Source organism: Grus americana, chromosome 23 (genome assembly GCF_028858705.1).
Source record: "Grus americana isolate bGruAme1 chromosome 23, bGruAme1.mat, whole genome shotgun sequence".
Classification (NCBI taxonomy): domain Eukaryota; kingdom Metazoa; phylum Chordata; class Aves; order Gruiformes; family Gruidae; genus Grus; species Grus americana.
Window position 1 is genome coordinate 5,929,521 of NC_072874.1, and position 19,268 is coordinate 5,948,788.

A 19,268-nucleotide genomic window follows, 5' to 3' on the forward strand; every position below is an offset into this window, starting at 1 on the left:
GGGAGGGGACACAGCCAGGACAGCCGACCCAAACTGGCCGAAGCGATATACCATACCATGATCATGACTGGGGCTGGGCTGGGCATTGGGTTCCAGGCAGTGAGCACATTGCATTCTCTATCACCCGCTTAGTACGTTCTGTTGTAAGTATTGATGTTGTTACTTTCCTCTCCCTTTGCTGTCCCAGTAAACTGTTCTTATCCCAACTCAGGAGTTTTACCTGTTTCTTCCGATTCTCCTCCCCATCCCACCGGGAGGTGAGGCATGAGCGAGCAGCCGCATGGTGCTCAGCTGCTGCCTGGGGCTAAACCACAACAGCAGCTAAGCTGGAGTTTTTATGAGATGACCTGAGAAGGGGCAGGACGTGAACGGCTAACCAGCTGCAGCATACCTGCAGGGTGTCACATACCTCCTGGGTGTTGGGCATTTGCTGGGTGTCGCTTATCCGTGGGGTGTTGCGTACCAGGCAGGTAACAGCAGGTGAAGTCCCGCTGGGAGCACAAGGATACGGGGCTCAGGGGTGGATGGAAGCCCTCATTTTTGGGGAAGGCAGATCTTTGCCCAGCCTTGAGCCATTAGCTGGACTAACTTTCAATCTCTGTTTGCTCTAAGGAGAGTTGTTCCACTGATGCAACCTGATGGTACTCAATAGCTCCATTACAAAGGATAAAAGATTGTCTTTAGCAGGAAAGAGAGAGGAAGAGACAGAAACTAGAGTCTTTAATCAGAAACCTGAATTAACCTTCCCAGAAGGGAATCCATGTGGAATGTGGCTTTTATTTATAAACCTATTTCTTCCTTCAGGCTTTGTTTATTTACAAAGAGAAGCAAAAACATGGAGAAAGGCAGTATTTTGAGAATATCTTGGCTGAGGGTATCTACATAGCTGTGCTGGAAAGTCCAAATAATGAGAATTAATTTAAGCCCTAAAGCATAATTCAGCGAATACAACTGTTCTCTCACAAAACAAAGAAGAAATCTCATCAACATCTGTAGAAGGCGCTCCTGCTGAGCTCCAAACAATCTGAACCCTCTTCTCAGGACTTTTGCAAATAGAGGGATTATTTCGCTTTTATTATATTAAAAGGCGGGTGGAAGGGTGAGCAATTGAGAAACTTCATTATATATTGAAAGAGGGAATGATTCAAGAAAAATGTATTTTTCCATATGGATAAAGCAGAGCTATTTGAGACTCATACTGTGTTCTTCTTCCACTGCAACTTGCAAAGGCTTTTCATTCTGCTTGTATTTCATGTTTCAAGTGGATTATTTTCCTTCAGTTGATACGAGTGTAATTCAGTTAGGCCTTGGAGATAGTTATTTCATTTCTCAAAAGGATATTTTGCATGGAAGGATCAATTTTATTTTTTTTTCTTTTTTAAAAACATCACCTGGTGCCCAAGGAAATTAGATATATTAGCAAGTACTAAATGGCTAATCACATAGAGAGCGAGGGCTAAATTAAACCATGGTGGGATGAAAGCAATACTTTGCCTAACTACGAAGAGTTGTGTAACTCAGTGTGTAATAAAGTCATGTTCTGCCACTTCAGGCAGCCCCTCTGAGTCCATCTATCAGCTCGGCAGCTCAGGTGAACACCTTTTGCAACCAACACTGCAGCTAAGTGGCAGGAGAGACGGCGAAAACCCTCCTGCTCTTCCCTTCTGCCAACATCGCTGGCTGCTGGACTGGCTGCTCTGGGCCATGTGGCAACAGGAGACGCCTCGAGTGGGAGGAACATGTGTAGCTCATCCAGACACTGAGGCCCACAGGGCTCCTGTCACCCCTGTGGGTATCCCATGGACAAAATGAGCTGGAGCCTAAAGACTTGGTTCTCTTGGTTCTCTTTTCTTTCCCTAGAAAAGCAGAGTGGAACACTGGCATCGGATGGCACCTCAGCACCATTCAAGGAGTATCAGGGTGTGGGTCTGGCACACTGAAGTGCACTGTGTGATTCAATCGCACAGTCCCAGCATAGTTTCGGTCTCCTGCAGCCTGGCACAGTTAAGGGTTACCTAATGGCAAGCCCCCTTCCTTGACAGCAGTTTAGATACAGCCACCAGTTAGAGGACTAAGACAGTTTAACCTCATGGACATTTCAGTTGGGGTCAATGGCCAGAGAACGGCCCTTGGCCCCTTCTGGGCAATAAGCACAATGGCATCTATATGGTGATATATGGAGATACATATGCGTGGTATCTGCTCTGTGCTAGGAGCCAGTGCTCCAATTTGGCATGCCGGTTGGCATAAGCCAGTTACATTGCCACTGCCCCTAGAGATGGGTCTGTCTGAGCCCCACCATCTGCTCCAGACCCTCACAGCCTTTGTGGTCAGCCCGCTCCACATATGGTCCAGAGGGGAAAACATTATGGAAGAGGGAAGGCTTGGGCTCTGGCACGCTCGTCAGAGATTCATCTGATAAAATCAACAGCAATTTGTCCTTGACTTCAGGCCAGGCTTTCACAGCTCTGTGGCTTGCTTAGAGCTCCCGCTGACTGTATGACACAGAAGCGAAGAGAAGGAAACTGCCGAGGGGGGTCGGAGAGACAGCAGGCGTGAAGCTGGGCTGAGCTCTGCATGTATGGCACCACCACCATCCAATTACCCAGATTTTCACGAAACACAAGTCAGATGCTTGAAGCTTGTTCAGACAAGTGGCTCTGTCGATTTGCTTCTGTGGGGACCTGGAAGAGCAAAGCATTAATGACTCCTTCCCTTTACAAGATGAGCTCTGCTGTGGCAGAGGAATGATCAGAGACTGAACTACTCAGAGGGAGCACAAAGTGCCTTGTGGCTACTTGCTTATTTTGAGACCTTGATAACATCGTGTCAGAGCCCATTCCACTGTTAATTTATAGGGTCATACCCTCTGACATGAAGGGAAAGTGAAGATTGTCGTTCATACCTTTCAGGGGAAGGATCACAGCTAGTCTGTCTCCCTATTAAAACATTACACATCTTTTTACAACTCACACCTTTGCATTTTTCCTATATGAAGCTTGTTAATGCATTAAGTTTCAAGCATATTTTGTAGAAACCTTCAATTAAATACCTCTAAGGACAATAGCTCATTAATATGAGATTGTTGCTGTCATTCTCTTCATCCCCTCCTGGCTACTTCTAGCTTGATTTGGGTGAATTACATGAGACTTTTCTGAGCTGCATTCAAATCAGATCTTCGGTAAAGAAAAGCACTCAGTGTTAGGGAGGGAAGACGGGCTGGAGGAGCTGTGGCCTGGAATATTAATTAATGTGTTACAGCAGCTCCAGAGAAGGCGAGGCCACTCGTGTGTGTACTGGCCAACCGAGGGCTCGTATTCTGGCTCTTCTGCCTGCTCCGAAACTGGCTTCCTAACATCACCCAGCAAGTTGTTCAGGACTGTAGCCAAGGACATACGGGATGTCGCTGACCTCTGGAAAACACAAGTGAATTTGTCTTCACTCCTCGAACTCTTAAAAATATGACTAGCTATGCATGAGCTCTTCCCATATGTGGGAGCAAATCCCTGTCAAGAGAGATCACCCCAGCTACAGAAGCAGGGAAACAACCAGTCACCAGTTAAGTCTTTTAATCTGGTAAATCCGAGACATTTTCATTGAGATCCCAGCTGCTCCACTGGGTGGTTTACAGATTTGGCCCTATTCTGAGCACCTTAACCAAACATTGTGGGAAACTGAGGCACGGGCAAATTCTTTCAAAGAACTGTGCTGTGCTTTTCTGCTCTGTACTGCTAACAGCTTGAGGACCGGACTCTCCATGCCACGCTGCTGCGCTCTAGATAGTACGGGTGTTGCAGAATTACTCTGGCTGAGCTTTGGATTTCTCTCCTGTATTTCCTTGCAAAAAGGCAGCTTAAATGTAGCCTGTGCATTCTCTGCATGACTACAAAGATCACAGGACCATACTTCTACAGCACGTGGTAACAGCATTTGCACTTGGATGTCTGAATGCATGTCTCGGCAGGGGTGGTGGGCTTGGAAGCATTATGCAAGGATATGTGCTAGCGAGAAACATCCTTATTAATGAATGTTTATATGCTTCAGGAAGGGCAAAATTACAAAACTGCTTTTACAAATGACAAGGTGATTTTCCGCCACCACCCAAAAGAGACTGGGCAAAATTGGGTAGTGACTAGTCTCTGGAGGAAGCTACCCTAGCATGAGAAGTACCCGTGCTGCCTAAACATTCTTTCAGCAAAGAGCTGCCTAGCATCTGACATGCCATTGCAAAATAACCATATGTGAAGAAGGCATGGCTCTGAGCCTTGCTTGCCCCTTCCTCACCTCTCTCACAGGGCGGGTGTGCGTGTGTGGGCCCGCGGGTGGCAGGAAGGGTACCGAACCACCACCTCAGCTCCTGCACATTCCATTGTGTTTTCCCATAATGGCATTCATTAGTCTATTTGACATAAATACTGTTTTCAGGTTAATATGTTTGACTTAATGAGGTATTTATTTTCAGCCTAAAAACGCTTTAAGAAGGTATGTTTTCTTCCAGTGAGTAGAACTGACGAGGGGATTAATAACAGGCTTGAACAAGCAAGCTAAGAAAATAAATCTAACAAACTCCTCTGCACAGGTTATGAAGTATGCTTGGATTGATCCAAGTAAAGGCAATCATTTTTGACAGTATGGAGAAAAATAAAACACATTCTCCTTGCCTGCACATCTCACTTATTTCTGTCAGTGGCTATCTTCTTCCTCTAACGCTTCTCTCCCAAACTCATGAAATGTCTGACCTAAGTAAAACCAGCAACACTACAAGATTTCTCCAAAGTCAGAGGGATTCAGACAAAAAACTGAATGGATCCTGACCTATGTATTAACAAGAGGTTTTTTCCCAACTCCTCCCCAAACCAAGAAAGTGGGATCTCACTAATGGACAAAGATACCCCTGAACTTCTTCCTGTCGCAGGAGAAGGCTTTGCACTGTGTTCCCTTCCCTTCCTGGCTAGATGCAATGCAGATGGTCTGCACATACACACCACGGACCGACGCATCTACCCTGATCTAGGCACTAAAACAGAGATGTCAAGCTCCGTTCTAGCTCCCTTTGGTTTTCATTATAGGAAACAGATGGAAAGGGGTGTTCCCTTAAGACTAATTCTTAACATTAGAAAGGGATCAGGTTATAAAATCTGATGGATTATAGAGCATACTTAAGGTGTCCCATCCCAGCTCCATTTGCAGCAATCCTGTTTCTGGGCCAAAGGAGTACCCCAGTAAATTCACAGTGAGGAATATGGTGCTGCTAGTGTGATTCCTGCAGCCTCTCCAGGGTTTTCCTCAATGTATCTCACAAAAAAAGCAAAAAAACCCATTCTGTGCAGAGCAGGCCTCAGTGGACACAGGCGTGCCTGTCACGAGACAGTGGAAGACTGGGATGGCACAAAACTATCAGAAGAACCTATCTGGTCCGAAATCTGCTCCCACTTGATTCTGGAAGGAGGGTCAGCAGCAGCAGGTCCAGGGCTGAATGAATAGTCTTGACATACTACAAATACCAGCACTAGCTGGCTCTGTTTATTGCCTGCCACCAGCTGATACAAAGACGTTTCTGATGTTTTACAACCCCACAGCTCAGCCTCACCTTTGGATGTTCCAGGCTCTGGTATCTGCACTTCACCCATGGTAAGTACATACCTTACTCCTACAATGCTCTGATTGTAAATCTGAGCAATTTTTAGTGTGGAGCAGATGTTGCAGGTGGCCTACATTTCAGTTGTTATCATAAACTTATATCAGTGGTTGGTCTAGAATATTATATGTTGCTCCGAGACCCCTGCAGAGGGATAGATAATGGCTCTGGGCTTCACCAAGTATTTATAGCTCCTGCCTGGTAAGACAGACCCCCCACATGAAAAGCATCTGTTGTCTCTCACTTCCCCTTGAAGTAGTTTAGATGTAGCTGTCTTACTAGTAGGCAGCCAAAGTTGGACCCTAGATGGGATTCGTCTCACTCAGAGGCACATCTCAAACAGGGGAATCCTATCCTTGGGTCTTTGGGCTCCACTAAAATAGGTAACTCAGATGTGGACCTCAGGATTTATTTCAATGCCAGAGCTACAGTCATTGACAAGCAAGACCTAGTTCTGCTACTATAATAATGCAATGATGGGTAAGTGCCCTGTGTTAGCTTTCTGTACTAACTGGTATCTCAGTACACTGGTTGTGTACTTGATTCAATCTCCCTCCACTTCTTGACCAAATAAAATCATGAACCTATAGGAATTCATCCTCACTACAGAAGCAATGTAACAGTTATTATATCAAAAACAAGGATTTCTCTTTGTTCTGTTCAATACCTTCTCATTCCTAGTATGCCATGATTTATTCTTTTCAATTAATTTCAGGTGTTTTCTGTAATGTCATAGCCCAAATAACAAAATTAGCTCCTCAAGCCTATAAGGAGTTTCCTTTGATACACAAACAGGGAACTGAGAAACAAATGTATGGATGAAGTTGAGACAGCTAGAATAAGACTGAACTGTCTGACTGGCACATCTCCTGCTGTTTCTTTTAGGAAGTCCAGATGTTTGCATAAGTCCTGCCAAGAATTTTTAAAAAGGGACCAACACTCAAAAGAGATCACAGAGGACTGGCTGCAGATGAGGAAGATTTTTGTGGATAGTACTGAGAAGAGGGCAAGGATAATATAAGGTGCAACAAAACTGTCCCTTAGGATATCTCACAATGATATTTTTTTGTTTCCAGTTCATTGCATTGTTAAGCGTGTGAATTTTCTTCGCTTAAAATGTCAGCTTATTTGGAGAGAAACAAGTAAAGTGAGGCCGCTTTAGTCTGCAAAACTAAACTGCGGTATGCATCCAAAGGCTTTTCTAGGTGAATAGCATCAACATTAATACAGTTATCTGACAAAGATACAGAAACTATTTTTCTTAAATCAACTCCCACATAATTTGGCAAATACAAAAATCATTGCAGTTAATCTGCCATGGATAAATGCCATCTTTGTTTTCTTACTGAAACAAAGATTCCTCCGTCCTTTGAGCATGGTCACGCCGAGGGTTCATAAGCCAGACACACCTCCCACTGCACTGCACGTATCCGCACACTTCAACACACAAGCTGACACTACCACGTCTGTGTCAAGATAAACGCCCTGTCAGTAGATGTGCCGTCAACTTGTTTTGTGGTATCCTGAATCCCATTAAATTTCTCTGTACTTCTACTTTTCTGTAATTAAAATAAGAAGTAAGACCACTGACTTTGCTAAGTACATTGAGATCCAGTAGTTATGACGCAATGAGTGGGTTTTGACATTGTTTTTTTCCAGTGGTTTTTGGAGAATGGAAGATCTGACACAGCTGTTTTATCTCCAAGTTCCTGAGTTCAGGAATGCTCTCACAGAATTCACTATTAACCACAGCTCAGTCCCTTCAGTGAAGCTGGCCTGACTCCTGGCTTAGAAACAGGGTGAATAATGGATGGGGAATGGTAACTGAAACTTGACATGAAACTTTTCTTTTGCTCAAAACTAAAGTCTGACAGAGATTTTGGCAGGAAAAATAGGCTTTAATTTGTGAATTATCTGCTCTGATAACACACCCTTTCCTACAATTCAAGAATGCCTTTCTCACTGATCTTTGTTCAAATTAATTTAGCACTAAAGCTTGCTATTAGCATTAATGTATCACAATCCAGCACAGCATTGCAAAGAAAAGGATGTCCTATCCATAAATACTTGTGCCACTTCCCAGGTCTCCAATGGAATCCCCATTCACTTTGAAAATCACTTAGCAACTTTTACAGAGTGCAGCTAAGCGACCTCATTTCATGTTTTCTTTGGAGATACATAATGTCTCACCAAGGAGGAAGGAAACTTCCTTCTGGCCAAGGAGGACAGGAACACATGTGATCTGCCTGACTCTGTAAGCATATTAATTGAGTTGAGGATGGGAAAGAGGAAGAATTGTGATCCCCTCTGCTGGTGGATCCTATGGAAGGAGAGGTTTGACTACTGTGGTAGCTAAGGAGGCTTAGCCCGTGGCAAAGCTTTAAATGTTTAATAGGCAAGCTGTAGCTTTGACCAGAAAACATTCCCATTGCAATGGCAGCTTGTCACAGGGACATACAATTAATTGCTACTTACGTACCAGTCTGGGCTGGGATTTTCAATCCTAAATATTCTCAGTTCTCATTAACTTTTAGTTATTGATTCTTGCCTGCTTTCCGTGTCCTCACTCCTCAGCCTACATAGCTGTAACTTTCCAGAGGATATTGAGATTGAGGGAAGTGCTCCATTTTAACCTTTCTGGAGACTTTTGTGTAAGAGGTAAGAAACTAAACAAGAAAAAAGCACATGGGAAAGTTTTGCTGGTATTTCAACATGTATAAAATCAGATAAATAAGAAACTTTCCTTGCTTCCTTGTATTTTCAAATTCTCCACCTTGTGTCAGAAGATCTACACAGCTAACCTCTGCAACCAAATTGCACTGTCTTCAAGTCTCACCTTAGGTTCCATCAATAAGGCTTTGGACGACCTCCCTTACCTGCTCCCTATATTTGCAGACTTCTAGGCTTTCCTCTAAAATACATTCAAAATGTTAGAAACTACCCATCTGGGCTTGGTCTCTAAGCTCCCATATTTCCCTAACCTGCCCTAGTAAAAGCCTTGTCCTTTATACCTTGAAGTGCAACTTGCAGTAAACGAGCTCTCTGCAATTGCTAGAGACTCTTCTATCAGCATCACCTGCCTGTTACTAATTAGATTTATGCAGGTTTGTTTCTGCTCAGAGATCCTTAAATTCCGAATTCTATATCTCTTAGTCCCAAGGCATCTAAGTGAGAACCTGTTAGTCAACAGGATACAATCTGGTGAGTTTGAACACATTTCAAATACTGCAACATAGCCAGAAATCCATCTGTCAAGTGAGCATCTTTGGCTTACAATTCAAACTGTTTTTTCCACGGAATATGAGAAATTTAAAACGTGCTTCTGCTTTTTTAGAGCAAGGACAGAATAAAGTCTTCCCCAATTGCCTGATATATCGCTGGAGTTCTTACAGTATCAAAGATGAATCAATAGGAATGAACTATATGAATGTTGGTTTGGACAGTTCGTGGATTGATAGGATTTGCATTAGGGAGACAAGAAGCAGTTTAGGAAGGAGGAGTGGAAATTCTGGTACCAAAAAAAGAAGCCCAAGAAACATTTTAGTCTTTCTTGGATGCTTTCCAGCTGAAAATCTCAAAGTGTTTCATCATTTATGGACAAAGGATATGTCTACTCTCTAGTCACAGAGCCTAACAAATCGATAGTAGTCTAGCTGTCTGTACAGAACCCAGTGTGGGCTAATTTACCATCCTCAGGCTGAGAGCGGCCACAGGAGTAGATGCACATCTTAAATTTAACACACAACAGGCTAGGGAAGGAGAGCCCATGACTTCATCTTTATCGTGTCTCCTTGTGTGACACTGGTTGAAGTGCCTGGTCCAGGCCTTTCGCTAGGGCAGATCCAGACTGCAACCCAGCAGTGACTACGCTAAAATAACACCTATGTTGTGGTGAGGTCAGGAGCGAGCTGTGACACTTCTCAGCAATCCCCATCAGCCACCAAATGCTTGTTCATACGGAGAAAAGCAGGTGAAATGTTATATGTTGTGAGTTACAAGCGCTCTTTGATTCATGCAAATGTGAGGAAACTGATGGCTGATCGAGATTCTTACAGCAGCCTCAATTCTTCAAAATATATATATGAAGGATCAAAAAACCCTTCCTATGCACATTGTAGAAAATGGGACTGTATCTACATTAATCGGCATGTGCATTTTGGTAAACTTACACAAATAATAGGAAGGGAAGTATTAATTCAGCTATGGATATTAATACAGAAAAAGAAGGAGCTCCTATTTGCTGCCTCAATTGTAGACAAAAATGCAATTCTTTTCAATGATATTATACTGGATTACACGATGAACCATATTAACATATTCCCCAGTGGTTTGTGATCTTATAATGAAACTCCTACTACAAATCATCCATGAAAGAGATACTATTGTGTGGGGGAAAAAAAAACAACTTAGACTTCAGACTGAGAAAGCAATACCATATCAGGTAGTTTAAACTGTCATGTTTTCACTGAGAGCTTTTGATGGGGGTACCCCTTCCCCTCACGAGCAACCCCTTCTTTGGTGGATGCTCTATGCCACGGCATGGGAGATGGGCTTTACCTCTGCTTCGCTCTCACAGCATCAGCATTACACCCTCCAAGATGTCTCTGAATGGAGTGATTGATCCGTCATCCTGGACAGATCAGAAAAATTTAGACTGTTAGAGCTCCATCGAGGTCCCGCAGCTGGTGACAATTTCCTGCATTGCTGGAAAACAGCACCACGCCTCATGCAGAGAACTGCTTATTTGAACGGACAGTGGGTGATTACATTGGCCTTGGCCTGAGCTTTAAGTCTATTTAAGGCCTGACTATTGCTCTCTGCAGCTGATGAGTAGACTCTAGCGGACATCAAGAGTTTTGGGTCAAGTCCTATTAACAGGAAAGGCAGATATAACTAGTGTGGAAAGAAACTCAGTTCAGCCAGAGCTGCTTTCCTTGAAATTTCCTGTGATACCTTGAATTACGTCCACTTAATTTAGGTTTAATAAGAATGTTATTATAGGTTAAACAAATACCAGCGGATCACTGAAGACAAGAATGTGCTGTATTGTTGTAACTGTTCTGGAGAAGATAATTACCTATTATATTGTAAACCTCAAACATGTTTTTAATAATCATTGTTTAAATAACATACATTAACTGCCTTATTAAAAATTAACCTTTCAGAATCATAATTTACTATAGCAACACTTGCACATTTGGAAACCCAGAAGACAGAAGTGGAGTCTAGTGGTGAAATCTGCAAGTTAATGAGTCTTTGATTCTCCTCAGGTCTCTGCCACAGCCTCTCTCTATCATCTGGGTAATCTGACTTTCTACATTACCCTAATGTTGTTATTTTCATTTTTGAATAAGCATCATCATCGCCCATGAGCAGAATGGATTGTATACGCTGTGATCTGTTCTGATGCTTCAGAAGAGCAGGCCAATGCAGATACCTTGTGAAGAGCAAGAACAGGCTCAGGAAGAGGGGAGGGACAGCTCTGCACCTACTGCTCCCCACCTTGAGGCACGCAGATTAGCAAAGGACTCCATCCCATGAGAAGTTACAGCATTAAAGCTCAGCCAAGGGATAATGACATTTGCAGTCATTTGGAGGTTCAGGGTGGTCTTTGAGATGTCTGTTTTCCTCTCTGGAAGCTGGAGCTCTGACCTATGCATTGAATATTAACCTTGTCACATCAAGATGTACCCCAGACTCTCAAAGGAAACTCAGCTGATTTCCTTTTTTCTTGTTTTGCCCCCACTACACTGCAGGTATAATTCTCTGAAATAAGCACAGTAATGTTGTATCCTGGTCTGCTCTAAAAGAAGATACTCATGATCATTCTTGGAAAGAGCTAAACCTGCCCCTCTGAATGGAAGGGCTGCCTTGAGTCCCTCAAATTGCATTTTCTGAAAACTAGTGTAGTTGACAAAGCACCTCCTTATCAAGAGCACTGCCTGGGGCAGCGCATCCCTCAGATGTAAACCCCTTGGAGTTGATAAAAAAGCTCCAGCTTCCCTGGGAAAGCAGCTCTGACCCTTTGATTTCCCCAGTAGGATGCATGTTCAGCATGACGTAAACATGTCAGAAGAGTCTCTGAACTATGAAGGTTCCTGCCTTGTAGGAGGCTGTCCCAACCCATGCTAATGTTCCCTGATTAGTTTTTAATGAAAAACAAGTTTGCATCAAAACTAAAATTATATTGTCAGCAGTTAATTATCACTTGTCAAACAGAGCACATGCTGCATTGTGGATTTAATTCTCATGTAGTTTTGTAAAACTGCATTCCTTTGCATTGGATGAGTGAGCCTCTTTTTGTCAAGAGATGTATATTGTTTGAACTGCTCTCAGTAGATCCTGGTATTTAAATGAGCTTTTGATTTCCTGGAAGATGACAGGCTCGGTGTTTTTAAAGTGGCTCGTCTGGAGATCAGACAGCACAATAGTGGATATATCCTAATGATTGTTTACATTGTATTCTTACACTGATAGAACACTTTTTATCCTCGGGTATTTCATAAATTATTTGTAGCTGTGGGTCTGCTGTTGCACATACCGAAGTATTACTTCAATGGCTCTAAGAAATGTGTTTGCTGGAACACAGTTTTTGGTACACCTGAGGTATCTTTCATTTCTTCCATTTAAGGAAAAAGATCAACGGAACATTTCAGCATGTTGGTTCTTTTGCAAATTCATTTTGAATCCTTTGAAACGGAACCAGCTTGTGAATTTGGATGTTCCTTCTGACACTGTTCGCATTTTGTAAACAGCCCTTCTCTTGGCTTTTAGAAAAAGTGAATATGGAAGACTGTCAAAAGAATAATTGCTCTTCACCAGGACAGGGTTGACTATTTACACAGTCACAGCTGAGAACCTCAGTATCTCCCTGCTGACGCATTTGTTACAGTCTCCTGGGAGGGAAGATGGTCTCCCAGCTCCTGTTGACTATCTCAGCACAGGAGACGGTGCAGTTTATGAGGGAGCAGTCTGCGGTAAGGACGTTTCCCCACTGACAAAGCCTAGAAGATCTGCACGTTTTGCCCAGTAATCTGCAAATCTCTTGGCCACAGAGTTAATGTTCACACACCCACTGTAATTCGAACATCTTTGATACTTCTTATTGAGAGGGTGATTGGCACCATGATCTTTGCAGCATCTGATGATGTGTCTACGCAGCCAGGCCACCACGTGGCGTCAGGCTGCGGCAATAAAGGGAGCAATGGCAGAAGAAACAAATAAAACATTACACCATCACATTACAGACGACAAAAATTACCCTCATCCTGCCAGAGTGTACCCAATGGAGAATATTTTCTCTTTCTTTTTGGCAGCCTTTATTTCTTGCTGGTCCACAGTTTCCTTTGTCCGATTAGGGCTGTAAATGCAGTCATTTAAATGAAGGATTCATGCAGCTTGCATCTGCTAAGTATCTTCCCATTAACCAGATGACACTCCTGCTTTGCATAAGGCAGGAATTCCTTTATCTGGCATGATTAAAGCAAGCAGCACTTTCAAGATGCACCTATAAATTCTTGCATTCATTTAAGCCACAAACAGCGTTAGCACAATGGACAGATTGTGTCTAAGGCTGGGAAAATAAAACTGCCACATGATATTGATTTAAGTGTCATCCGACCATCCGCACAGTTCAAAAACCAGAGTATATCTGTGTTAGCACAGCCATCGATAAATACAAGAATTAAGGAGACGGTGTGAAGGAGAGGAGAAAGAACAGCTGACAACATTAGAGACTTAAATCCATTCTCTTTTGGCCTGGGGAAAGGAAAATAGGCATGCAGTCCAGCCTGCCTTGATTTATGATGCCGCCCAAACCTATGCCTTTCTCACAGAGTTGTTAGTTCCATCTTTATCTCCTCAATCAGAAGACTGAGTGTCGTACCAACGTACCGAGAATGAGCGCAGGCGTGCATCTGGTGCCAATACAGCAGCTAAGCGCTCATGAACACATGCTGGTCAGCAACTGGTGCCTGTGTGTGGCACCAAGAGAGAGGCCACACAATCGGAGCTAATGGTCTGAAGAAGCAGCTTGTGAGTTTTTGCCTGGCCAAACTGAGGAACAGAAGACAAAAAGGAGGATGTAGTTCTCTGTGTTGTCAGCTCAGGCAGCATTTGGTGCTTTAATTGAGTCTGCAGCTCCAGGAGCTCTGTGATCGCTGCCAGTGCTGCCTTTCGTTTTGTATTGCTGAGTTTCTAGCCTTCGTGTCTGCATAGGAGAATAAAACCTGCATGTGATTTCAAGTGAAGAGATGAAATTCTTCGCTTGGAGAAGCAAGTGGAGGTTCAACTGCATTTCCTTTGCATACTTGATGCATGGATGAAAACAAAACAGGTCCAAACAACCTACAGTCCAAGGCTAGGAGGCAGGCCATGGTGGTTCTCTGCTCAAGACTGGCTCCTCGTTATATGTTTGCATTTGTGACTTACGGAGAGTCTTGAACAGCACCACATGCATCACGGCAGTTTTCCGGCCTGAGAATCCAGGCTGGTTTCTGTTCATAGGCAGCTCATTTAGGATACACATCCTATGTGCGAGAACTTTCCACCCAGAATAAGGCTGTCTGTATTTATGCAAGGACAAAGTGGAAAGAAACATAGAAAAGAAACAGAGCAACATGAGAATTAAAAGCACTGAACTCCAGGCAGTATTCTCTTATTTTATAATTCCATATCAATGCCACCACCTCCAATTTTCTGTATTGTGCTGTAATTTCCCTTAATGCAGAACTAGGTTCTAATCATTTTGCATAATTTGAAATATTGTTTCTTTGGGTGAACGCAAAAGGTTCTGCAGGGTATTTTTGGGTTTGGTCTGGGTTTTTTCCCTTTCCCCAGAACGTTTTTATGAAAATTATGCCTCTACAGTAACATCCTTTACATAAACAAAAAAGGGGGGAGGAGCATTACCGGATCAAACACAATGCTTATTACAGAGGGATAATGTGAGTGGAGCCATTTAGCCAATTTACTTTTTAACTAAGGGTTGCACTAAATTGTTTCATCACGATGCACAGGGAAATGCTTGCTGTACCCATCACATACCTCCCCACCTGCTCTCCCGCAGATGTTGGCGCTGAGGTTTTTTCCAGTCACTTATCCCAGCTAAAGTAAAGTCCTCTAATAACAGCCACCCATCATGTCAAGTGAAATGCTCTATTTGAAAACAGTGGAGTGCTGTAATTAAAAATTTTGCAATTGCATTCTAGCCTCTGAGAATTCAGCCGTGCCTATACTGCAGTCTTAATGTTAAAGATGCTTTCCCCAGACATGGATGGAAATTTCACAAAATTGCTTTTGAGAGGATGCATGCACCGTGGATTTCACCCCCAAGGAACTCATGATAGCAAAAAATGTGTGATGTTTTGCACTTACACTATCACCTTTCATCAGAGGATGTCAAAGTACTTTGCAAATGCTAACAGAGTGAGCTCCACAGTCTTGTGTCTTCAGGAAGTTTTCAATATATCAATTACAGCCAATTTTTTACTGAAGTGTTTAGCACCGTCATGATTTTGTTCCCCCAGGTTGTCACTTCATTCTGCTCCACAAAGGTTCAGGAAGGGTGACTCCTGCAGACTGCTCAAGGACTTTCCAGGTACTAGGAAAGAAACTTTACACTCCAGTATTGCATTGCCTCTAATGCAGATGGGGTTCAAGGCAACTGGTAAAATCGCCACCAAGGACAGGCCTTATCCAACCTGCTGCTTAAAACCAGCTTTCACCAGCTGCCCCAGGGATGTGCTGGGGACACATACTCTGCTCTGAAACCCTGAATTGCTCATTTCCCAAAGCAGAAGGAAGCACCTCCTCAGAACTGATGGTTTCTCAGAGCTGATGTGAAACAGCCCTGGAGGTGAAAGCTGCATGGTTTGTATCATAGGTCACAACTAACCATTGCAGAGGGTGGGAGCTGGGGAAGATGCTCATCCCAGGCAACTGCAGGCACCCTGACTAGCCCTGATTTTCCATACAGCCAGCCGCGGGAAGAAGGGCCTTCTCTCACCTGCACTGAGATTCTATTTCAGTTGTTCAGAAGAAGGCATCTCTCCCTCTATCTCCAACCTGTAGAGGGACCTCCGAGAACTCACCCTTTCAGATGAATGCCTAATACTGTCCCTCCCTTATGTTTTTGCATTAGGAGTACTTTCTCCTCATTTTACAAGTTTGGGAGCAGCCACAGAAACCATGGAGTCAAGAGAATCAGATCTCTCATATTTTCATCTTTCAGGGTATGATTTCTTCCCTACTTCTCTGCAAGATTAATTTTTTTTTTAAGTGTAAACAAAATGCTTAGAAAGGATAAAAATCCCACAGGACTGAACCAAACCAGGGCACCAACCATCACTGTTTTTTCATTTTGGTTGCGGATAAACTCTAACCTCATTTCTTATCTTGAAAGTTGCAGTAATCCACCTTGGAAGCCAACCTTCAACTGATGTAAAACACTGAAATCAAAGGCGCTCTGCGGATTTACACCAACTGAAGTTCTGCTTTGCTGAAACCCACAACAGACATTAGGTAATTGCATTGAGAAGTGAATCAAAGAAATGCCTTTTTTTTTGCTGACAACTTTAAAATCATGCTTTTCATGTGTGAAATGAAAGATTTGTATAATTGCTCATCCTTTGAACTCCAGTTTATTAAAACTGTGACATGCACATTAAAATGAGATTATATATAAAGGGAGGAGAAACACATAGTAAGTAATTGCCACGTAATGCAGTGACTTGGGAACAGAAATAGCATGCGTTTGTTGTCAATGCTAATGAATAGGCTATCCGGAGTTGTGATAAAGTTTCTTTAAGGGGCAAAGGCGAAGAAAGAAATAGAAGTTCTTAGTGTTTGATTCCTGTATCATACCCTCGACAACACTATCTCTGCAAGAGAAGCCAGAGCCCAGACCTGACCCCACATCCTTGAGGATGTCTAGTCCAGCTGGTCCATAGTTACGAGACCAGAGTCACATTACAGGGTTCTGCACAGAACCGAAAGCAGCAGGGAACCGATCTAAGAAGCTTCAATGTCACTTGTACAAATTCAGGAGCAGATGCAACTTGCCACAGTAGCCTTCATACGGGAGAGCTTAACCTCACTGCTGCCTCTTACATTCACCTCTAGTCTTGGGAAATAAAATTAAAAAATTTAAAAAAAAAAAAATTCAGGAAAAGGGAATGTCTGCAACTGCCTCTGTCACTTGGACCAATTCAGAGAGGAGTTACATGTGATTAGGTTATTATCCTGGCTGCTACACCAGACTCTAGAAGTAACCTTCACTGCTGAAAATCCCTGAAGCCCTGACTGCTGCGGGAGTGTAACAGGGCAGGCGCATTGCCCTGCATGTGCTGTTCTGTAGGCACCCCCCATGCCTCCAGCGCTGGCCTCCAGCCAGAGGCAGAATACCACCTAGAGACACTTTTGATCTGACCCAGTATTTTTATTTTTTGCCCATCTGAGAAGCTAAAACACACTGTAATTTACAGCTTCCTGCAGCTTTTCATGGCTGTGATAACTGTACTAGTTTAAATCTATTACATTCATTTTGAATCCAGCTCCAGAGTACTGAGGAGCGTTATTTGTCCATGCTGTGACTGTACTGTCCTAGTACCAGGACAGTCTAAAACAAAATTCCTATCAAAACCAATGAAAAAAATCACCTTTAAAATAGTTGAGAGAACACCTTCTGAGAGATGCAAATGTTGTTGATGTGCTAAAGGGACTAGCAGAACACATAAACTGCATCAGTTGTACCCCAAAGATAGGCCAGAAGAAAAAGAGACTGAAGAGACCGACAAGCCACCCCTTCCTTCAACTCACCCACCCCCAGGGACACTCACGGCCATTCTGCTACCGAAATAGTAACTAGTGAAATCTGCTGGCGGAGGCATCAAAGTGGCACCATGAAACGACTATTGAGGTCTCCTAAAACATCAGCAGACAGCTGCTCTCCAGCCAGCCACCCCAGGCACAGGAGATGTCCTCGCCAGCACATCTCTGCTGCTCTTCTGCCTAGCCTACTCGTGAAACTCGGCTAGCAACTGCTCTCAAAGCTGCCCGAAACAAACCCAGGCATGCCAGCAAGGCATTGAAGCTGTGAAGCCCATATACAAATGGGGTGCAGCTGCTAGCAGAGCTGGCACCACTGGAGGGAGGTGAAGGGCAAGGAATGCTGCCCCAGGCACAGCTGAATCTGGAAGGAGCTCTCTGTCCATCTGTCTGTCTGCTAGCAGCCTCAGGGTCCCACAACCTACCAGTGAGAAGGGTTTCACTACCCCTGACTAAATGACAAGTTTCTAGGCTCCCTTTAGAGGCAATGGAGACAGACAAATTCTTTTAGAGGTTGAATCATCTTGTTTCTCAAAGGAGACCACACTTCTTTTTCCCAGTTGCTTTTTCCCACAGCTTGCTCTGCCCAGCCGTCTAACACACACACACACACACACACCCCCACACACCCCCCCACACACACCCCACCCCCAACCCCCACCCCCCCCCCAACCCCCCACAGCTGGTGGTGATGGCAATAAACCTTATGGTCTTTGTTCCTTCACTGCAGGCTCGCAAGCTTGGGTTCTCACCCATGATCCCATCCGCACATCACCCGGCCACAGAGCTGCTTACATACTAGCTGATTAGAAGTAAAAGGACGAAAGGAAAACTTTGTGTAAGAAAAAGGAAAATTGACAAGGCTATTTGAGATTTGTCCCCTTTCCTGAAGTGACTGTCAGTGTTAAGAACGTTTTTTACAATGCCTGTGAAGTATCAGATGGGAATGGTGACGACTGCTGCTCAGGATAGAGTCATTCAAATAGGTTCAGGCCATTTCTCCTGTCATCCTAATTATTGCTGTAATAGAATGGGATGCAGGGACAAAAAGGAAAAAGAACGTGGCTAAACTGACAAGCCCTTTCCTTCTGTTCTAAGTCCCTCAAAATCCTAGCTCTCTGGATTTACATGGTTTATTAACAGCATATCCTACAAAGTGGAACAAAAGTATTAACCATTCAGGATAAATCCTCATGCTGAGCTAGCTGTGATGAAGCCCCTGTGTTACCTCTGAGCATCAGCATGGTGACAGGCTACCCAGCACACTTTGGCAGAAGCTGGGAAGAAAAACCCTCTCCAAGAGACAGAGTGCTTTGCAGAGTATGGGCATTTCTTCTGCATCCACTGAGACATCTCTATCTCCTCGCGCAGTGTATAGATTGAAAAAGGTAGAGAGAAGCTATAGGGCATACGTGTTCTGGGATGGCTCTGCAGAGGCAAGGCAAAGTGCTAATGATGGGAGGGAGGTGGTGGTGCCAATGCAGATTAAAGGCTCCTTATCCCCACTTTTCCCAGGCCTTAAGCAGGTATAACTTACATGTACCCCTGTAATGGTCCCATGGACACTGGAGTATAAGGAATCCCCTGTTGCATTTAGCCCCAAGTGAATTGTGCTAGTTCCCATAAGAAGGGGAGGGCGAGATCTGAATCTCAGATGTCCATATGCAAGGCCATGCCTGAGCACGTGGCTCAGCCCGTCTCTGCTCCCAGAGCACTGTGTGATGCCCTGCCAGCGCAGCACCTCACACAGCAGGGACTCAGCCCCACGTGGGCCCTCAAGGCCCTATCAGAACATAAATGATAA